The sequence below is a fragment of the Phalacrocorax carbo genome, chromosome 7 (genome assembly GCF_963921805.1).
Source record: "Phalacrocorax carbo chromosome 7, bPhaCar2.1, whole genome shotgun sequence".
NCBI lineage: Eukaryota > Metazoa > Chordata > Aves > Suliformes > Phalacrocoracidae > Phalacrocorax > Phalacrocorax carbo.
In genome coordinates this window covers 32,458,753-32,483,147 of record NC_087519.1, presented here as the reverse complement: position 1 = coordinate 32,483,147, position 24,395 = coordinate 32,458,753, and positions in this window count along the sequence as shown.

Genomic DNA, 24,395 nt, shown 5'->3' with positions numbered 1-24,395 from the left:
TGTAGTGTGGAGAAGAGGAGGCAGAGGGGAGACCTTATTCCTTTCTACAACTAGCTGAAAGGAGGTTGTAGTGAGGTGGGTGTTGGTCTCTTTCCCAAGCAGCAATAGGACAAGAGGAAATGGCCTCAATCTGCATCATGGGAAGTTTAGATTGGATGTTAGGAAAAATTTCTTCACTGAAAGAGTGGTCAGGCATTGGAACAGGCTGCCCAGGGAAGTGGTGGAGTCACCATCCCTGGAGGTATTTAAAAGGTGTGTAGCTGTGACACTTCAGGACATGGTTTAGGAGGCATGGTGGTGTTGGGATGATGGTTGGACTTGATGATCCTAGAGGTCTTTTCCAACCTTAATGATTGTATGATTATTCTCATACTAAATCCAAAACACAACACTGTACCAGCTACTAGGAATAAAATGAACTCTATCCCAGCTGAAATCAGGACATAATTTTTCATCAATATTGTATTGTAAGGGAGATGTCTACTGAAAGTTGATAAAATTCTCCTTGACTTCTGTTGTTACAATAACCTAGGGCATCACTTTATGATCTCCAGCATTATTCCTTTATGCTTTCTACGATTTTAGCCAAATTCTCCATCATGACACTTTCTTGCCACTATGTTCTTTACTGAAATAAGTTGCTCTGAATTAGCTTGTTTTAAAAATATTCAATCATTACAATGGCTCAGTGGCCACTGTGTCTTATTACTGCAAATAGTTATGTATATTGCAATTGATTCCAGCTTGTTTCAGAATCAGAAAACCCCGATTCCAAGATAAATAACTTTTCAAGAAGATAAAAAAGATAAAATCAAATTGTACAAAAGAGAATTGAAAAGTAGTGAGTAAAATATGCATACTCTTGTTGAATTTTACCTTGATTTAAGTAAATCTGAGAATATTAGGTCTCTGGCTGGTTTAATTTCTCTGTTATTAGTAGAACAAAGACTATAAAGAATAAAAGAATAAATTTTACATCAGTCTGGAACTCATTTGCTCTGTAGCAAATCTTGCGGTGAGCCATTGAGAAGGAAGAGATAGAAGCGTGAACTGCAGATTTAGGTGATAATTATTAAAAAAATAATGATGTTTGGAAGTAGAAATACTTAAATAAGGAGGGATGGAGAAATTGTCTAACTCTTTTGACATTATAACATAAAGATTTCCTAAAGATTTCAACCACAATTCACACTGCCAGGCAGCTGGGCTAGGCATGTAGCTGGGAAGCAGAAGGGATGAAAGGAGCATGTCCTGGAGCCTCATGGGGACTGCACAAAATCTATCAGTCCCATGGATTGTTGAAAAGGGACTTATCAAATCAATCTACATTTTTGCCCCCTGTTCAACGAGCAGAGCCTCCATTTAGGATATTTCCAAAATAGCTTTTTAGGTTTATAGGGCAGTAGAAGTGATTGCGCTGTAAAGCCACTGATTTCCCTTTCCTAGCTCAGTGCTAATTCCACCTCTCCTAGAGGGGCAGTCAGTCTTAGAAACTATTTCTTTAATGTTTCTACTTCTACCCAGATTTTTAACAGATGTCTAAAGCTGCAGCTACTCGGAAGGGTGAATGAGACCATGACTCTGTTGACTGGTTGGACTTTTTATGTATTCCATATGGAAGTAAGAAAAACATTTAAACAACAGTATTTTAATGCTGACAGCTGTGTCCAGAAGTGCTTAGCTAGCAAGAAGAACAGGAATGGTCTGTATGAACTCCTTGGAGGCCCACAGTCCTGCCCTCACGAAAAACAAAAGAAACAAACAAAAACCTTTTGAAGAAAAATAACTTTGCTATATTCTCTGTTGCTTTGTCAGTTCTATTGTGTGCAAGCTGAAGAATGTGAGCAAGTGGGGAGATGATGGGTTAAGACAGACTTGTGAGATAAGTGGCAGAGTTGACTATACTCTTACTTTAATCCCACCATACATGCCACTGTCACTGGATATAGGTCACGGCTCTGGCACCTTGTACCTCTCTTACCTCAGGTAGGGAGCCTGCCAGCCGAACTGGGAAAGAATACTGGACAGTGAATGAGATGAGTTTTCTGTATGACATATGAGATTGGAAAAAGAAGAAAAGCAGAGAACATAGCTAGTTCCAATGTTTTTCCCAAACCTACATTTTTATTATAATCTTTATAGGTCAAGTATACACCCAAACTCAGTCACAGCTGAATTTTTATTTCAGAAGCTACTCTATTGTTTCACCTGGATCACTGAGAATTGCTGTTATATGGTACAGGTTCGTGCTGATGTTTGGTAAAGTGAAGTGACCTTTCACATTCCCTAATGCTTAAAGGAATTATGACTTATCAAGATTTATATTTACTTATAATTCTGGATCATAATGTCCATGAGGTTTCTCTGGTTTGTTTGATTATGTGACATAAGATGGAAGGAGAAAGCTGAATTATTTCTATGCAACATTATTTTCTTCTGTTTTCAAGTTGGCTAGGTATAGGGCTGCACACTTTTGTTCAGAAGCTGCTGTAAATTACACATTTCACACTTTGTTCTCAAATCCCCGCATTTTTTATGTGATATGTTGCCACTTCTGATTTATACCAATATAAATGAAATCAGAATCAGGTGTCTGTCCACACCTTTTCCTTTGCAGAGGTGCTTCTGGGAAAGCCACACTTTTTCAGAGGTTCTCAAGTATTCTGTATCCAATTAATGTTCATGGATAGATAAAGTTCTGTTTAATTTTTCCACGCTCAATTTTGATGCTATCAGACCAAATATTAAAACATCAAAGAATGGCAAAAACTTTTTTGTACAATGGTTCTGTATCTGGGATACTGCCATCATTTTGTCTTTCTACTTCTGTCTCTATAGGTGAATAGAGGTCAAGTCAGATTAAATAGGGTTGCATGATCTGTGTTACATTACTACTTTCTTTTGTTATATTACTTTTTTGGTGGTCTAACTGTAGAATTTTGATCTCAGAGGGTATTTTAGCATTTATCCTCAGTCAGTTTATGATTAAGATAATAATCTGTAGTTTGCTAAAGTCAACACATATTATTTAAATTTTGTATGAATAAAGAGACCTTGGAGGAATTCTCAGCTTCACAAAAACATCTTGTAACAGCTGTGTTTGACATCATACTGTGTGGATAAGGACTGTTGCAGTGTTGTTTTGAGGCTTCAGACCTGCATGTACCTTTGTGGGTAGGGTCACAGGATGGCACAGCAGGGATGCTGTCTGGAGCTCATCTGTGATGAATTCTGGGACACGTAGTCTAATCAGGAAGCTCTGGCTCTGGGCAGAGTGGAAACCAGAGATATTCTGGCAACTTTGGTGAATATTGACTATTGTTGAAATGATCCAAAGTGAACTTCAGCTTAAATGCAACAAGTAAAAATTTTTCAGAGCAGATTCATGTGACCTGAAGAGAATCACTGTCTTCTCATTAGGGAAAAAACCAAAATAAAATAAAAATTATAACAAAATCAAAACTTCACTGTAAAAAAAAAAAAAAGTCACTTTTGCAGAAACTGCAGTGAAACTTGGTAGTATTTTGCTCTAGAAACACTTCTTTTCTGCAGCTTTTTCTTACAGAGAAGTTGCCTAATTTACATTGCCCAGACTTTGAGTTTGGTGATTAAAATTGATTCTCTTTTTCTGTCATTCTTTGGAAAGTGGAAGGAGTTTTTCCCATAAGAGGAATGGGAGGCAGTATCCATGTGGTCTCTGGAGATGGGTCCCATGTGGGTGTATTATCCCATTTTCCAAAGCAGCAAGTTTTTCACCCCAAAGCTCCCTGGAGGTATTTTGCCTCACAGCCTATATGATTTCTAATCCAAGGTGTGTCATAAGAATATAACTAACTAATATGATATAATTAATCAGCAAAATGCTCTTTTGAGTCTTGAGAATGAGATTTCCTTCCCACTACTTTACAGTTCAGTGCATTGTCCTTTTTTGTGCAGTGCCTTGCTACGCAGGCATTCCTGTGAAAGAGTGGGGCTGCATACATCAAAAAGTAATCTACCTCAGAAAGTGTGACAGACTCAGGCCTTCCATGAGTTTGCTCCGGTCATAACCAATTAATCCCTGTTACATAAATTTGTGACTACGGAGGGAACGAGGCATTCTGTGGGAATCAAAGCTTTCAGCAGTGCCTCAGTTCCTGCAGAGAGCAGAGTTTAATGCTTTCAGTGGGAAGGTACACGGTACATCCCCAAGTGCATACCTCAGCTGGTTGTGAGGATAACACCTCTCTGATTGTTAGTGATTATCTTCCTTGCAGGATTAGCTATTATAGAGACAGAGCTCAGCTTATTCTTCAGTTTGATATAATTAGTTCACGTTCATTCTATGTCCAGCTCATCAGTCTGCTAACTTACAGCACTGGTTCATTAAAGTCGTAATCGGTCATCATATTTATTTAACTATTAAGTTATTTTCCATACTGAGTGAATATGCTTAGCTGCTGTTGGGAGAGAATTTGTTAAACTAATTAAAAATGTCACACACATGAGGCTTATAGACTTATTAGGAATGTGTAAGAGGTTAAGAAGTTCTTTTAAAGCATTGATTTGTTAACCCTGACCACAGTTTCTTTCCTACAGTGTGATCTCTTTTTGACCAAATGAAAATGTCAATAAAGAACATATCCACAGATCAGGGGCCACTGGTCCAGGAAAACTACAGCTAACTTCATTTTATCATAGATGAGAATAAAATTTTCTTTATCTCAGCACTTCCAGTAGACTGTTTACCCCTACTTTTAATTTAGAGGAATAACATTTTCTCCTCTTATTTCTCAGGCAGTATCAGAATTTACTGTCACTTGCCATGAAGAAAGATTATTTTTATTTATTAATATTGAGTACTTTATATATAAACAGAATTTCTATACTTAGTTAAATAAAAAACTTAAGAATGTATATCTGTAGAAGTAAAATATCTCAAGCATGCCCTGTATGATTACAATCACTATTTTTATGTGTTTAGTCTGCACAAAGTGTATTAACTTTGTAACACTGGAGTTTCACGCAATGAAAAAAGAAGCATTAAGGAACTTCATTTTATTCTGCAGTTTACATTTTAATGATTCTGTAATGAGTTTGCTTTCCTCAAAAATAAAGCAAGTGTTGGGAATCTGATAGCATGGTTCTTCAAAGCCAGCCATAATTACAATGCTCTTTTTATTTTGTTCCAGTGCTGGCGCAAGAGAATGTTTTAAAGAAAAGGGGCCTAGGGTTTCCTCATCAGAAAGCACCATCTAGTGTGGGTTTTTAAAACTTTGGCTAAAAATATAAAGAACAATGCAAATAAAAAAAAATCAGAACTTCATTGTAAAACAAATGAAAAGTTCGGAAAGGAGAAATGACACTGACTGCTCAAGTCACAGTGTTGGTTCATGGGACTAGTATAATAAAAAGATTTCCTTGGCAATCTGAGTAATAAGTTCAATCTAGGGTCCTTCCAAAATGTTCTGAATCATCTCTCACCTTCGTCTATTTTTGGTCTTTTGGATTCCAAACAGAGATTCAGGGCAGAAACTGTTCCTTATGACCCAGATGCTTGAAAAATGGCTGTATTTCATATAAAACATAAGAGAAAAATTACTTAATTCATCAGGCAGGATGCTGTAGTAAAATCTGATTCCCACCAAGTATGCTTTTTCTTGTCACAATGTTAAACCCACTTTTTTTTCTTCTAGTTTATGTATTTTATTGTTTAGGCTTAAATCTAAATCCATTCACCTGTCATGGAGCACTCAGCAGAGTGACTATATTTACACCAAGCCTCTAGGGTAGCCTGGCTTCTTTGGCAATAGCAAACCCCTGATGATTAGTCCCCCAAACTTGTGTGATATGGGAGAAAGCTTAAGTTTTGGTGGGATGAAAATGAGCAGGACTAGCTGAAGAAGGAGGATGCTGCTTTCCTTACAGCTCATGTGTTTGTGGTTAGGACTGCACAAAGGGATACCTGGGCTCTCTCCACTGCCACGATGAGCATTTTACATGTTCCAAAAAAGGGTTTCATCAGAGACTGCTGAGAAAGACTTGCCATTGTATTCCTTCTAGCCCAGGGGTTAGAAGAGCCTCACTGACGTAGGTGAAAGCTGTTTATCATGTTATCAGGTTTTAGCTAGTAAGGAAAGCAGCCAACTTTCTGCTGATGGGACCAGTAGACCATGTGAGTGATTCTTGATGTTGCAGAGTACTCAGAGGCATCTCATCTCAATAGAAGCTCTAGATGTAAAATCTCTCCATGAACTGCTAATATATAAAGTATATCCTGGTGACTGCTGTAAGGAAAAGTTCTTAGACATGGTATAGCAAATGTGATATATAGTTATCTCCTCTGAGAAAATGACAGAATTAAATTTGAGGTTTAGCTGGAAGAAGGATGGAACAGCTTTTAGCTTGCCTGATGTCTTTTGAATCTGTAATGTTTAATATGTAGCAGAATTTTAAACTTCAGGAGACCAAACACATGTGTAACAATAATTATCAAGAATTTGATCTAAAACCCACTGGAGTCTAGGAAATATTTTCAGTAACTCTGCTGACAATTTTGGATCTGTCCAGAAGTTATGTGTTTGATTAATAAAGTATAGTATAGCATGCTCTGAAGAAAACAAAGGCTCATAAATAAAGCACTGGCTAATTAGCTAGGACAGCCTTAGCAGAATTCCTTAGTGAATTAATATCTTCTAAAGCTGAAATAAGCTCTAAAGTTTTAGAGAACTATTTTTCATATGTGGCAAGATTTTTGGCTCTGGAGGAAAAGGGTGAAACAAACTGACTGATGTCCTATTGGTCTTTAAAAGAATTCCAGCAAAATAAACAAGGCTAGAATAAACTAGGAAGACGTGGAATATACTGATCTGAGAACTGAAGGCAGGAGATATGCATCTGAATCATGGGCAAAAGTCTGTACAGTGAGTTAAGTCTGGAATTTAATGGAAGCAGTGAAATTCACATTTACTAGAGACACTAGTGGTAGATCAATTGCTATTGTTACCTTTAAGGTGATAGCTATTGCTTTAGAATAAAAGTAGTTTTTACTGGGGAAAAACTTCAGATGCATTAAGTGTGTAAAAAACAGTTGAAAAAACATGTGAAAGCAACTTGTATCATTTTAGACCAAACTAAAACTGAACCATAACATTAAAACATGATGTTTTGGAATACTCAGTTTAAGTTAAATGTTGTCTTTTGGGGAAGAGGTGAAAATAAAGGAATGTTCTTTTTCAGGGAAGTCTTGTTATTTATCCAAATAAGGACATTGACAGTTAGTGGAGAGATTATTGGAACACTAAAAGGAACTGCTCACCAAACACAGACATCTTAGATGCCAGGAAGGGCAGACGTAGGTTAGGTATTCTCAAGTCAGACTGCATTTGCAAACACACACATAAAAAAGGAAGAGTTCACAGACAGTGCTACATTTCTGCGTGGGCAGAATCTTATCATGTGGGAGCTGACAGAGACGTGATTCACGGACCTCTGTTGTCCCATCCATTCCTGCTAATATAGTGACAAGGGAAAAGGTCAGAGTAAATTATAGTGCAATAAAATACTCTCTGATTCTTGTTCTAGCACGCTTCCTAAGGACAGGTGAAGCATGGATTGAATGCCAGAGGAAAAACTGGTTGAAATTTGGAATGCAATTTAATTATAAGAGCATGCAATTTATTGAACATAATCTGCACTGATCCATAGATTCTTTTTTTTAAGCTTAAAGATTCATTAAATACCTCAGGTTTTGGAGCCATCCCTTAAGTATTAAACTTGAGAAATACAACATGACTGCTTACAAAATTGGTGAGTTAATCCCAGACCTCCCAATGCAAACCAACTTTCTTGCTGCTCCAGCTTCATAAATCAACAGTTTGTATCAGAATCATAGATGCTGTTTTGAATTTTACATTAAGTTTTCAAGGTAGTAGAAAGACCTTAAAAAATTATGGACTTCATATATTTAGAACTCAGAAGATATCTGAAATATATGCCAAAATATATGGCAAAATATGTCATTGTATTTAAAACAATTTAATGATTTTTGTAGCTGGATTAATGTTATTGGAATATGGCGGGAGGAAGTTGTGATGTGTACAGAGGAAAAGAGAAGAAATAGTCTGTGTTACACCTTGTTTTGTGCTTGCATGGAAGCTGCGTTCTTGGTTTTTATCTTGAGGCTGCAGGTGAATTTTAGATATATAGTGACTTACTATACATATACACGCACTATGTGTATGTATATATGTCACTATATATATGCATATGGGTAAGTATATAGTGATTATCTATGTTCTTTGATGTTTTGACCTGTAAAATTTTCCCAGAGGAACGAACCACTGAATTGAAAATTTAAGTCTGCTGAGAGTGAATGTAGTTTATAGCTACATTTTGCAGTCCTCCTAGAAATATTCCATGGACCTACAGACACTTGGAAGCCTGGTTTGAGAACTACTGGTTTAAATATAAATACATGCGGTTACATGATATGAACACTAGATGGCAATAGAGGGACATTGGAAAAGCTTCGGTGGTTATTCTGCTTTTAATTCAATATAATGAGAAAATGAAGGACAATAAAACTGCTTTGACCCTGTTGTTTGAAAATGTTGATTAGTAGGAATAGATATTCTGCCCAATGAAGCATGACTTTATTGAGGAAGGGCCAGGATTTCATGTACAGTAGGTTTTGAGAAGAGATCAATTAGAAATTGTCTCAGATGTTGGTTTAATTCTGAAGATGCAAAAATAAACGTTGTAATGCATTAGTAGCTGTATTAATATTAGTGAAAGCCTATGGCCCTTTCTTGTTAGCCACAGGCTCAGGAAAACATTAAACAGTAGCAAACACATCCACTCTGTTCATAGGAGTACATAAAGAGCTGCCTCAACTGGCAGTGCCCCAGCTGCGCAAGATAAGTGGCACAGTGTGTAGAGGGGCACCTGATCAGTTGTGGATCAGCAGACGTTAGCGTGGGAGCATCTCTAATTTCACTAGTACACTTCTGGTTGCCCAGCATAGGTGTACCCAATGATGAGGAAAATTAGTTGTCTCATCAGCCCAAAACGTTTTGCAGAGGTGTTCGTGCAAACTGCTGTGCAAAGGCTCTTGCAATAAAAGAAGCATGGGCATACCTGTCTTCGGCATTAGTCAGGTTGTGGTCCTAACCTAGAAAATCTTGTTGTCTAGAAAGAGTATTAAGTGTGAACTAGCTAACGGCCAAAGGAATTAAAATCACTGTTGGTGGATATTATTAGAAGAAGGTATGTTTGTAACTGAGATTTATTTGGTTTAAATCTACAGTTCTGAGTGACTGTGACCTACCACCTGGAGCCTTATTGAATTTTATATCCAAAGTGGCATAGAATTCATGAAGATGAGAGGCGGTGGCTCCAGCAATGAGCATATAGTTCTGCAAGTGGGAGTCCAGTTAAAACTGCTTTTAATGCCCTCTTGAAGCCTCTGCCCAAGATAGGCTCAGAGTTAGTTTTCACGATAACATCTATTTATAGCCATTTTCTCAGATAAACTGCCAATTGTTGTTTTGCTCTGAACCAGTGAAAAGGAGTTAACTCTGCTGTGTTGGCTTTTACATGAGATTTTTTGTCTGTGTGTGCTTTCGCTAGGGTAGTGTGGTGGACTCTAGCAGCCATCTGAAAGAATTAGATTCATTTCAGTCAGCAAGATGCTTTCTGCTTGTGAATGTCTGAAAAAGCTAAAGTGATGCTTGTTAAATTATTCTCACCATCCAGTTGAAAACGATTTTCTCATTCAATATTTTTCTTTTCATTTTTTCTTGCAAGGGAAGGAAAAATTGTTGTGTTACTTGAAGAAGTGCAAAAGAGGTTGACAGCCTCATTTAATTTTCGTTTCAGCTAAAATGATTTTTCTCTTGCAGAGACCTGTAGGGTACCTTAAATAGAGAGTGAAGAAATATAAAGTTTTTCTGTTTATCACAATGCGTTGCAGCTGCAAGTTTTAATCACAGCCAGTATAAAGATTAGCCTGTTATTGTATTTTATCTTGAAAAGGTAACCAGATAGCTCCCAGGTGCATGAGCTAAAAGAGCATAATGAAAGTTTCAATCATGCTGAATTTTGACCATGAATCAGTACAATATTTTCCAACAAACAGTCATACATTGACTATATTGTGTGTTTGTTAGCATAGAAAGAAACGTGCCCACACATCTCTCTGGACAGTAACGATGTGTTAGTAACTAATGTGAAAAGTCTGCAGTCTGAAAGACGTTAAAATAGAGCTGGTAGCAACTTAATTGGTAACATCATTTCAAAGGAGACATCTGGGTGCAGTAGAAAGTTACCTTGAATATATAGCAGCATTTAAGATCTCTGGTTTGGTTAACAGATGGCAGATAGAAAGCTGTAAAAGAGTAAGACTGAATTAAAATGCCTATAACCCATTTTGTTTCCTCTAATAATCTGGAAGACCTTGGTAGAGGTCTGAAAGCTCATTTGATTGCAATAAGACTAGGTGGTATATCCTCTAAGGTACCATAGGCAAGACATTTTTCAGTATGCCACAACAATATTAAGCAGCAAATAACAAGGCAAACTCTGAATTTAGCTACTGGTGTACAGTTTATGCATGACACTCTCCACTTTTCTCTAAGCTCTTTTTCTGGCCTAACGTCAAACTGTAGGGAATTGAATCTCTCTTTTACTAGCCGTACTGCTACTTAACTGCATTTAGGTAGTGAGAAAGCGAAATCTTTTTTCTTGCTTTCCATTATACTGAATATCCTGCTCACTAGAGGATGGAAGCACCTGACTTCTGATCTCCAGTGAGCCATTCATTCTCACTGATTTAGTTTTCATGTTAAACAGTCAGTTTTAGTGCATAAGGAATAAGAAAAAGCTAGAGGGGAAGAACCCCTTAGCTTTTTTTCAAATCAAATGCTCCTTGTTAGTGTTGCATGGAAACTGATCTATGTTCATTGTTCTTAATTTTCTTCCTGACATATAATTTTTCCAGATTTTTCTGGCAAGTGAACTGCATCAGCATGTAAACTGCACTTCCAGCTTACACTCTAATGGATTTTCTTCCCTTAAAGCCATAAGAAAATTGTACCAAAAAGCAGACTGGGGGTCAGCAACACTGTTTCTAACTGAAAAGTGTGTATGTGATCTGTTGTTGTCCATTTAAATAACTATAGAAAATCCATCTGGGCACAATGGATTTGGCATTGAGACACATAAAGACTGAATGCGGAGAAGGGTCAGATTTGCTGCTCAATTCTCTATTTCTGTTTTGATTTATCACATCATTTTCACTCTTTCTAGTACAGGCAAAGCTGGGCCTATAGATTATTTACAGTCAAAGGCTTATTATTTTCTGACTCCAGTGTATTAGAAACACCTATCATATTTGTGGCATTCTGAAATACGTATGCCGTAGGTTTTTTATAATCTTTACTAAATGTGATAAGCTGACTTCAATTAGAAGAGCGGAAAGGGAATTCCATTATTATGGGATTCCCTTTCCGTAGCTAGTGCTATTGCTTGAACTGTTAGAGAAGTTGTGCTGCTGTTTAGGAAATATCATTTGACTTTAAAAACAAGGAGTCAAATCTTCTCTTTTGCCAAATAAAGGGCTGTTCCTGCAATATTCTACTCAACAGCTTCCCAAATTCATGGCTCTCGTCACTGTCTCTCGTCATCTTTCTTTATCTTCATTGTGTATGTATAGTCTGGAACAATAAGGGTTATTTTGCTTCCTTGTCTATATTTTTGTTCTCTGTTTCGTATTCTGAGTTCTGCATTAACATATCTCCAGTTCTGCGCAATTTCATGGACCTGCGAGATGATAAGAAAGGACATTAACACAAGAGAGTCATAACAAATAAGACAGTTCAGTATAAAGCCCAATGAGAAGAGAAGAAAGAGAGATGGACAAACAGTAATTTCATGTAACAGGATTACATACAGTGTTACTTCAGATCTACCTTCTCTCTGGTCTCCTTTTGAGTTTTTTTCCAAGTTATGTCCTTACTGTATGATGAAGACAAGGTAACATGCTTAAAAGCAAGCTAGCCAAAGCACTCTATAGCACAGCACACTCTAATTTTTACTTTGTTAAATGTTGTTGAATAAAGATGACATTACAGTACTTCACAAAAAGTTTGCTAGGTTAGCTTGTTTTTCTCTGCCATTCTGTGTAGCTTTAAACTTTGGTGTAAAAGCCACCATTTTATAACAGCTGTATCCAGGATTATTATCACAGCATCACAGAATCACAGGTTGGAAGGGACCTCAGGGATCATCTTGTCCAACCTTTCTGGGAAGAGCACAGTCTAGACAAGATGGCCCAGCACCCTGTCCAGACGACTCTTGAAGGTGTCCAATGTGGCCGAGTCAACCACTTGCCTGGGGAGATTATTCCAATGGTTGACTGGCCTCACTGTGAAAAATTGCCCTCTTGTGTCCAATCGGAATCTCCCCAAGAGCAACTTGTGTCCATTCCCCCTTGTCCTCTCCATGTGACTCCTTGTAAGAAGGGAGTCTCCGTCTTCTTTGTAGCTGCCCCTTAAGTACTGGTACATGGTGGTGAGATCCCCTCTAAGCCTCCTTTTCTCAAGGCTGAACAAACCCAGTTCTCCCAGCCTATCCTCATATGGCAGGCTTCCCAGTCCTTTGATCATCTTGGTGGCCCTTCTCTGCACCCCTTCCAGCCTGTCCACATCCTTTTTTTATAGCGAGGACCAGAACTGTACACAGTACTCCAGGTGTGGCCTGACAAGTGCTGAATAGAGTGGGATGATGACTTCTTTCTCTCTGCTGGTGATGCCCTTTTTGATGCAACCCAGCATCCTGTTGGCCTTCTTGGCCACAGCAGCACATTGTTCGCTCATGTTGAGCTTCCTGTCCACCAGGACCCCCAGGTCCCTTTCCACAGAGCTGCTCTCCAGCCAGGTGGCTCCCAGTCTGTGCTGCACTTCTGGATTATGTTTTCCCAGGTGCAAGACCTTACAATTCTCCTTGTTGAACTTCCTAAGGTTCTTCCTGGCCCGCTCTTACAGCCTATCCAGATCTCCCTGCAGAGCAGCTCTCCCTTCTGGAGTGTCTACTTCCCCACTCAACTTGGTGTCATCAGCAAACTTCATCAGGCTACACTTGATGCCGGTACCCAGATCACTTCTAAAGATATTGAATAACATTGGGCCCAATATCGATCCCTGGGGGACTCCACTTGTATTAGGTTACCAGTTTGAAAAAGAACTATTTACCACCACCCTTTGGGTGCGACCTGTCAGCCAGTTCCTCACCCACTGCACAGACCACTTGTCTAGGCCATAACACATTAATTTCTCCAGGACGAGGCTGTGGGGGACCGTATCAAAGGCCTTGGAGAAGTCCAGGTAGACAATGTCCACCGCCCACCCCATGTCAACCAGGCAAGTCACTTTGTCATAGAAGGCCACCAGGTTTGTCAGGCACAATCTGCCTTTAGTGAAGCCGTGTTGGCTTTTCCCAATCACGTGCTTCATTTGACTTGTGATGGACCCCAGGAAAATTCGTTCCATGACTTTCCTAGGGATTGAAGTAAGGCTGATGGGCCTATAGTTACCTGGACCCTCCCTCCAGCCCTTCTTGTAGATAGGGGTAACATTTGCCTTCCTCCAGTCCTCTGGGACTTTCCCTGTTTTCCATGACTTCTCGAAGATTACGGAGAGTGGCCTCACGATGATGTCAGCCAGCTCTCTCAACACCCTCGGGTGGATGGTGTCAGGGCCCATTGATTTGTAGGGGTCAAGCTCCTGTAATAATTCACATACTAACTCTTCCTTCACTGATGGTGGGTCAGTGTTTGGATCAACCAGCAATTTCATTCCCGAAGCCTGGGACCCAACAGTGCTGGTAAAGACAGAGGTGAAGAAGGTGTTGAGGACCTCTGCCTTTTCAGCACTGTTGGTGACTTGACTTTCCTTTTCTTTTTAACAGTGGGCCTATGTTTCCTTCTGTTTCTGCTTGTGGTTGACATACCTGAAGAAACCTTTCTTGTTATTTTTGATGTCTATGGCCAGTTTCAATTCAAGCTGGGCTTTTGCTTTTCTAAGTTCATCTCTGCACACTCTGGCAATGCCCTTGTAGTTCTCAACAGATAATTCTCTGCTGGTATGCTTCTCTTTTTGTTTTGAGTAGGCCCAGAAGCTCATGGTTGAGCCAAGGGGGTCTTGCTCTGCTTACTTCCCTTTGTTTGATAGCAGATAAACTGGTTCTGTGCTTCCAAGAGAGAGTTCTTGAAGAACTCCCAGCACTCACTAATAATAATGAATCACTCTATTTATAAAACACATCAATATGGCTCTGCATGATACACCCTCAGCCTTGTCAGTGCAAGTATTATGGTTTTAAGTTAAGAAGTTATTTGCATGACTGTTTTTCGGAAAAGTATCTAAAAGCAAAGGCAGAAAGGGATATAAAATATATAGGATATATTTGAATTAGTCATCAATGAAAAATTAAAGCTAAAAGGAAATCCTATTTATTTTCAAGTCCTCAAAGAGAGTATTATTACTGCTTAACCAGTTAAAATGAATAATTATTTTGCAAAATGTAAGGGTATTATATTAACAGAGCATATGTTCAGTGTTCAAAGCAGATAATGACAGATTCATATAAGGTGTGAAAATTTAGTTACTTGCCTCTGAAGCAGCACAGTTTACCAGACAAATAGGTGAAAGGAGATTAACCTTTTGCCATCTGGAAGAACTCCAGGTTTTCCTCAATATTTTTCCTGCTGATTCTTCTAGTTACATTTAGAATATTTTAGCTAAGAACAATTCAGGGTTGTAATACTGCAAAATAGATACGTGCTTATTTTTACAGTACCAAAGTAATGTCTTTGTTGGGAAAAAAATGTGATTAACATTTCCTTCAAACAGCCACCTTGTTAAGCCTGTTTAAGCCACCGATCTAAGTTAAGGCAGGAGTACTGACCCGTGAGGGCGTGTTATAGGGATAGGCATAGTATAGCATATAGGTCAATACATAGGCCAATATAGTATTGGCCTCAGGTAACAGGAAAAACATGATGTTGTTGATAAGGAAGGTGAATTGTGGTGAAACTTATGAATTTAGGCTACACTGCTTTCTTAGACATAGCGAATCAAAATAGAACAAGGTGGACAGGCATCTTTCAGTGGGACTTGGTGTCTTTGTAACCTTTTGCTAAGTTGGGTATGGTAAAACCTGGAGCAGAGCTTTATAGGGGAATTCCCCCTAATAAGCACAGGCCAATGTCTCTCATGCAAGGAAAGAATGAATGAGATGTACCCTTTGATCCTAAACAATGCCTGAAGTGTCACTATGAAATGCAGACTGAGGTTACCTCTGTACTTGAGAGGTACACTTTGAATTTTCTGCTAGAGGGGAAAGCCAGAGCAGATGTTCTTTGTGAAACTGTGTATTCCTGTACTTAGCCAGTTTTCATGCCTTAGCATGGCAAGAGGCTCCAACTGTGTGATGCTTTGAAAATCAGCCATTAGGGCTCTACCCTTATGTATTTTTTTTCTGGGGAGGTTGTTAGTCATAAACACATTGGTTTCCTGATACTGTTAGTCTTAGATACCTGGCACTTTTCTGCCAAGCTTGGTTAAAAATGAAGTGTATTTAGAGCCTTGGACAGGGACCCAGGTATTGTTCCCAACTGGAATGGATCAAAAATGTCTTGAAAGAATGTTTTTCAATCTGTTTGTATTAAAATCTAAGACAATTATGAATCAAGTCTATCATATCTAATATGTGGAGTGTGCATGTATATCTTTACTGCGTTGAGTAACATAACCAAACACTTTTGAATGACGGAAGATGAAAGGGCTACTCTAGCTATTGTGACTTCTATTTTTTGAAATTTCAGCCCTTACAAATGGGGAAACTTTTTCTGGATTTTCTAAGTGTCTCTGTTAAGCATTTCTTGATAAATGAAGGAAATATGGACAGGTTGTTTTGAGTGTTTGAATTTTAGTTTTTGTCAGGTGTTTCTATTTCCAGAGGCTTCCTAGTCTATTATCTACCTTCTCTTGGGAACTCTGAGGTGTTTAGAATGAAAATAACAAATGGTGCAATTTCTGAGTCAAATATTTTTACTGAGAACGTTAAATGTCTGATAAAGTGAGCAAGGTTTTCAAGTGTTAATATGATAATCATTCTCATTATATTACATGATCAATGACATCACACCACGCATAACAATGAAATTAATTTGCATTTTTCATTGATGAAATATTTCCTCATCTAGGTTTTTCTTTTACCAGGACTATTGTGGAAAGGAGGAAAAATATCCCATAATAAATTCTATATTTTGTAGCCACTGCCTTTTATGTGTACCACAGGATCAATTGTAGAGTTAGACGAAAAGCAATTGAAAAATAAGTGAAAAGAATATATTAAGAAACAGATAGTCAGATATTCTGGAGCTAAATTTACAGTATGAAACTAATACTGTACATTGATAGCACCTGAGAGTAATGCATGTGCTAGAGAAAATTATATTGCAATATGACTTGATTACCAGCTGCTTGTTTTTAATTAATTTCCTTAATTGGGGAACAATGCATTTTCTAATTACACATGAAAACACCACTGGCTATTGCAGAGTATTTATGTACTGCACAAACTCTCCTGGTAGACCCGCTGCCTGTCTAATTTATAAAGCCTCATCTCAGTGAACACAGGCTGTTTGGCAGAGTCTTGACAATTACTCAAATTAATCACATGTGAAGCAACACTCCAAACTTGTAATTTAGGTGCAATAAAATTCTAACTGTGAATAACAGCTCATACAGATACAAGGGTGAAACCTCCACCAGAAATGTAATTAGAAAACAATACAGTTGAAGCTAGAAGCAAATTTAAAGTGAAATGTACCATCTAAATAAATGCTTTGGAGATAATGGCTTTGACCACAAGAATGGAAATTAGTATCCTTACCTTAGACCAAAAAGGTAGTGTAATATAAAATTAACTTATCAGGTAAATAATAAAATATTTAAGCTACACAATCAAAACATCAATCCCAGAGGATAAATTTATTCTACTTGTAGTACTATTGAGAGCTAACTTAGTTACAGCCAAATTAAAATTGGCTCAGTGATTTAAACTAGAATTTCTTCACATTAATGTCCCTCTTTTCTGCAGACTAATGGAATAAATCCATCAGGGTATGCCTGTCTTGTGCCTTAATCTTTTGGATATAGTCCGTCACAGTTCAGCAAGGTATCCTTTCACAGATTTCCATTTCTTTTGCTGAAGCTTGAGAGTGTCCTAAATCAGAGTAAGGAGGCTTGGCTCTTATCTGACTTACGACCTGCCTCATTTTTTCAAGATTAATTCTATGCCACCTATTTGCATTTTTATGAAATGGGATCCCATTTAGCTTTGTTACTTGATCCTGTCTTCAAGGGTAAACTGTAAAACTGGACAGTGCCCAGGTTGGGAAGAGGAAGCAGTGGCTCAAAGACAAAGAACTGCAAGGGTTTCCCATTCACCTTGCAGGAAAGTACAACATTGGAGTGCTCTTGGAGGAGTTTGCAACACTGCAGCAAAATACTGCCCTTATGAACATATGCTATCTAGTTCTTCATTCTGATATATTGCCTATATGTTCTTTGAGATCAAATTTGCTAGTTCACAAATTTCTGGACGTTTGAAATGGGCAAAAGAAAAAAGAACACAAGTCCATGTTCTTAGTTTACAGAGTAGAATGTCTGTTGACACCTGATTAAAGAGGTCAGCCTGGCACAGAGCCCAACACAAGCTTTTCAGTGCATTCGACCAATACTTTACTGGACACGAGGCCAAGTTTCCATGCATGATTTTGATCCTTCATTCTTTAATACCATGACGAGATTAACAAAACTTGCACAGAATAGGGTTAACTCAAGTAAGAAATAGAGGAAAATAGGCCAAGTTGCAGCATATGCAAGGGCTGGAAGAAGTATCAGAGAAGCAAATTCAGGACAATCGTCAGCCAGAGGGCAACTAAAAAGGGCTTAATTTCTAAGGAGATTCTGAACAAGGAACTTGGAAGGAACTGCAAAACTGGTGAATACCTGCCACAGACCAAAGAGGGGGAGAGAAGGAGAGACTGATTACTTTGTCCTGCAGTTGTGTCCCTGGCTGAGATGGGAATTGTTGGATGAGCTGACCTGTTATGTGGTAGCAATGTTTAAACAGCAAAGCATGTACTAAGTATTTTTTCTACATGAGTTTGTTACTAAAAGAAAAAAGAAAACACAAAGAAGAAAATATCTCCAGTGCATTCTTAGGTTCATAATCTCTTGTTGCTTGGGTACAATGTGATTGGAGGGTTTCCATATAATTCCTGTGCAGGTTTGAATTTCTCTGCAGGTGTTCTATTGTTTTCATTATGAGGTCTATACATTTGTTTTAAAGCAAGGTTAATCAAAGAATAGTGATGCTTATTTTGACTTCTGATGTGCTTTTTATACTATCAGACTGTAAAATATTTCATTAATCTGCCACGCATCTGTTCGCCAGTGGTGCTAATCACTGAGTGCCATTTGTTTTAGGAACTTGAATGGAGCTCTTTGAATGTGTCAAAATGTTTTCAATAACTCAGTATTAGGCCAGCTACAAGGATATAGGAAACTGATCTTCGGAAACAAATTATCTGAATCAGTGAGAAGAACCGATTTGTCTCAGAACTAGCCAGCCAGGTTGGGGTTTTGTGATGTTCTTTGATAATCCAGTTACACAATTTGACAGTCCTGTTTGTGATCTCATGAATTTATTTAACCTCTGTTATCATGCTTAAATGCCAAGGCTGAGCCTGGATGTTCAGCTTAGGGCACTATTGCCACATGAGGCAAAAGAGCAAGGTCTCCCATGGAATAGATATTGTAAAATGATAGGGTTGGCACGTACTGCTTCTCTTTTTATCCAAGTGGATGAGATTGTCTTGCTGAAGTTAGCTCTATGTAATCATTTTGCTGTAATTCATGCATGAGAATTCTGCCACCTGTAGATTGCATGTCCAGGAGCACTGGGAAAAACACACAGATAGAACACGAAAGATGATATAAATTATATGAACCTGTGTGATCCTGTGTAAAAATAGATACTGATATGCTAATGAGTTTGCTGAGAAGACCTAACATGTAGACATAATGATGGAAAGGAACTTTTCACATAGCTTTTAAAATTAAAAAAGATTACATTTGTTTTTAAAAAAAGTCTTAATGAAAATAATCCAGTGTCTCTTGTGACTTCATTTTCCAGGATAATATTGACACTTGCTAAAGAAGTATTTGTTTTGACTCACGATCAAACAGGAAAATTTTAAATGAGTAAGCACATGCAATAAATAATTTAGGCATAGTTTCACTAGCAGATACTAGAATAGGTTGTGGGGCTCTGACTTGTAGCCAAAGACAGACACAAGTGTCTAGCAGTCCAAGTCTCTGCTAATCTGAGCTTGGTAAGGAGGGTGGGGAAGGTAATGAGGTTGTATCATACCCAAGAGTGTGCTGGTATCTTGGGAATTTAATGTGAAAAACACCTTGTGGTCTGTTGTTTCAAGTCTCAGGTTAATAACATAGTCATGGCCGGAGCTGTGCGTAATAAGATATCCACCCTTGTGCTGGTACGGGTACTATGCAATAGTAATGTCATCTTTAAATAGCTGTGCCTTACTTTCGCTTTTTAAGGGAAATATAAATGGCTTTAGCACGTATGTCAACAATTCTCTGCAGATAATTGCAGTCAACATAAGCATCTTATTTGAAGATGCAAAGATGAAAATAAGGCTATTGGAAAACTACATCACATTGATAAACGCCACACTTCTGAGAAGACAGTTGCTAGTTAATTAACATGCAAAAACTTTCATTAAATATATAATAGTGCACCTAGTTGCAGTCTTTCTTTCATTAAAACCAAATAGATCCATAGCCATATTTTTCAGTTTCTTAGCTGCACAGGAAGATATGACTCTGAAATGTGACATCACTAAATGCATTTCATTAATCATTAATATTTATTAAAAAACTCTAATCACATCAGAAATTTAGCATAAACCCTTTTTAGAGACACCAGCCTGGGTTTACTTCATGTTTCTGCTGGTTTCATTACTGAAGCCAGTGAAGTGGCCTAATATGAACTTGAGTATTGTATTACAGCTATGTTGTAAAGTATGTCCAGGTTTTCCCTTTGTGGCTGTTCACAAAGGATGTACTTGAAGGCTTACTGGCAAATAATCACTTCTTTTTATGTGAACTTTTTCATTTTTAGTTAGTGACTAGAAACTCATTACATACTTCCAGTTTCTCTGGCAGCTGTTACCAACCCTCCTTATTCTCCTTCCATCCCATAAATGTTCTATTTTAACACTATTGTTCACATAAATAATGGTGATATACTTTTTCAATGTGGGAGACTTAACTCCCTATTAGAAATACTTATAATGGTCAAACCATAATAATAAAAATGCTTTTATGTAATTCTTCTTTATCTGAGATACATAAAAGAACTCAGAAGAATTTTATCTGGATTTTTGTCATATGTCTCATACACCAACAAAAAAGAACTAGGAAGATATTAAATCTATCTCTTTTCATACACTGACTAGAAAGGTTGCAATCCAAATGTGCTACATACAGATTTCAGGAGGGCTTTACTGGGAATCTTAACTGATTTAAATGTTTCAGTCAGAGTAAATATCACATTTCATTTGACTACTACTGATAATGTAACTTCCAGTCATTGGACAACTTTTAAACAAAAATTTAAGTATTTGAGAAATGGATCATTCCTCAAGTTTAGACTCACACAGCCCATCTCCTCTGTGTGGAGCAGGGCTGTTCCCTGTTATTCTCTGAGCACGTGTTCTTGCAGACTCACAGCTTCTGAACCATCATGTCACAACTGCTGGTTGTAGGTGGGACCCCTGCTTCCCACGCTGTCTGTGCTTTGCCCCTCTCTTGGTAGGCACACAAACACTGAGGTTCCCCAGTTCTGTTATCAGATAGAGTGTTGAAACTCTTACTCCAGCTCCTTTACTTGCTCTATGCCTCCCAAGCCTACGCAGCACAGCTGAGTGCTCAATAACATTGTGTGTGGCACCAGTAGTCAGAGACTCACGTTCTCCTGCATTGGTGTGATATCCCGTATATGTAGTAACAGAAGGAAAGTTTTTAACCTACCTAGAGTACACTTGTTAGCAGAAAACTTACCACTTACTATTGAGACAATTCTGCACTATCAGGACTTGCCAAGACTGCATAGCCACATCAGGAAAAGAGTTTTCTCTGAGAAGGCAGGGGAACCTCAGTGGAGATTCTACACAGTCTGTGATCAGATTTCTATTCTGAGGCATTCTTACACTTGTTTTATCAATGTGTTGCAAAGAGTTATTTAATGTAATTTTCAAATCCAAGCATTCTATACCAAACTATAAATAGAATGGGCAGAAAGTTATGCTCTTTATGAGGGACTACAATTTTTATATCAGTAGCAGTATTTGTCAGAAAAATGGGAATAATTGAATTTAAGGAAGTAGAAATTTGTTTAAGGTGGTTTAAGTTAGCATGCTGGGTATAATTTGATATTATCTCTGCTTCCAGGCTACTAATTTTTTAATTTAGAAATGTAGCCAATGAGCATACAGTATCTGGCAAAGTCAAGTGGCTTGTCAGTCATCTTGACTAGTCAAGTCCTTGCTATGTTATGAATAAATGCTCAGATTGAGACTGGACACCTTTCTGGAGCTAAAGGAGGAGGTAGACCACAGAATCCAACAACGACAATGTGTACCATGCAGGAAACTGCTTTATTTTCTTCTCAGGAAAGTTATGGAGGTGTGCCAATGCAAGGTAGCATTAGGGAATTTATTTAATATCTGTACCTATGTTTAAATCTTTGAGAATGTTTGAGGACTGCCCTTCCCCATAATACATTTTTGACAATGTTTAGTGGAATATTCAATTTTTTTACCTTCAGGTGACAATTGTCTTGATGCTTTTTTGACAGAATCTTGCTACTCTTTTGCTGATGACTGGTGGGAAGCCAAGTAGGTGTACTACAGCAGGAGGGTAGTGCTGACTTATTTGCTGGGTGGTCCTGAAGTGACAGTCTGTAAGTCAGAGCACTGCAGTTTAGAGCCATTATAATGTTAGTGATCTGTGAACTCTGGTGGGTGAATTTCTTGTCAGATGGGTTCGCACAGTTACCAAAATCATGCCAACTTTGACAGCAAAATTGTAAATAAATGTCTCTACACTCCTTTTTTGATATGTGCATATAAGCCTTCCAGCAGTAAGAATGCAGTAATACACTTACCAACATATCTTCAGGAGAACTGATCTCATGAGATTTAAACTGAAGAGGATGATTACAGAGTGGCTGTATTTTAAATGGCATAATTCTAAATTATCTTCCAGTAGCTTTTCAAGAGTGGTTTTGCAACAATCAGAATATTGTCTATTAACTTTTTTCTCTGATAGTGCTCTGGGTTTTGTTTCTAAGGTCAGTTTCTTTCAAAGATTTGCTGCCAAACTATTAAACTTTCTGACTCATTTCTCTCTGAAGGAGCAAAAGATAAAATTCAAGGGTAGGCTGTAGGAGGCTAAATTTCTAGAGAGCAAAGAGTAATGATGAATTGTGTGTGAAATAGCACTGGTACTCCTGCATCCTTCCCTTGGTGATGTCACTCAACTGTCTGGAGGTTATTTCAGTTGTCTGAAAATATCCCAATATCAAAAATGAGGAAACCCTTCCGGCCTGGAGGTATATGATATTTTGTGTCAACATTAGAAGAAAATGGATTGACATGATTAGTTACATTTTGTATCCAGCAATAGTTTGCCAGGAAGATAAAAAATATTATTGATGACTAATTAAGCTTTTCTTTTTGAAAGTCTAGGGTGGGGAAAGTCTCTTTAGGGTTGATTTGCATGAACATATAGGCACTAAATCTTCTTTTTGGTGCCAGTATTTAGATGTCATTAGTATTCACAAAAACCTCTACTCAGCTCTTGACTGACCATGGAGGCAGCTGTCTCTCAGCAGTGAACTTTTTGCTGGTGAAGTCCCTATAAATTTTCTTGTGCTGGATATATGCATGATTACTTGATGACACTGCCACAGCCCATACCTGAGACATGGCAGGATTCACCAGCAAGCTTGTGTCTATATCCAGAGGTTCTTTATAGTGGCGGTGCCATTCCCACCTCATATACAGTAGTGCATCTGGAAAACAGATGAGAACAGTCCTACCTTTGACTAATCTGGAGTGGGGATTTGAGTGTGGATCTTCCACTTCTCCTGACAATTTCTAATGTCTAATGCAGAGAAGGTTCTGGATATAATCCCAGTTCTCTGTCCTTCCCCTTGTTCCAGCTTATGTATAAAATTAAACATTTCTTAGAGTGTGCTTCTACCTGAAGTAACATCATACTGTAGAGTCACTCTTAATTTGCCATTGGCCCAAAAAGTGTTTAGAAAAGACAGGTAAAAGCTACAACTTTTAACAGGACAGACCAGGTGGGATCAACCAGTCACATCACTGCTTTTGACAAAGAAATTCAGAGACACAAATAATAATTTGTTGTCCATCTCCTATTGAGCCCCTTTAATTGGACTTGGATATAAGGGCTTACTGGATTTTGTAAGAAGTGGACAGATCTTCCTAAAGGCAAAGCTGAGTGAAAAACAGAAATACAATGTAATTAAAAGTGGCAAAATACTGATATTTTTTCCAATTTACTTATCCCAAACAAGCTTATTTTTAACATTTTTGATAGTATTTTAATATACTTTTACAGTCTTATGAAAATAATTTGTTAACTAGGGTTTAGATACTGAACACTTTCTAAATAATTTAAAGTTGTATAATATGGTGGAAAACATAGTAATACTATGTAAATGATTTTCAGATTTTCACTTTCGAGAAAAATCTCTATATGTGAAAACATTTTGGTTAGCTCTAAAGACTGATACGACCAATGTATGTTGTGGGTTATGATGGAGCATACCTGTGCTTCTAGGTCATGCCTGGAATTAATCAAATATTCAAGATAAATTTGAGGCTAGAATATGTACCTTGTGTCTTGAGCTATGATTCAAGGTAAGGGTCCTAAGACTTGTATCTGGTACTAGTGCTGTCACTGAGAAGCAAGTACTGCGGTAGCTCATACAAATACTGTTTTCCTGGCTAGGGTCATCTGGCCTATAACTGAGAGTAGATCTACCTGTAACTTTCTGCTTACATCATTTGGAAATCAGATATTTGAATAGATGGTGGTTTGGGGTTTTTTGATCGGTCATTCTTTTGGCATAACATGAAGTATCCTATTCAGCAGCTGCCTTCAGTATACTGATTTTTTACAGTTGTAAACTCATATTTTTCATATGGACAGTCTATAGCACACAGC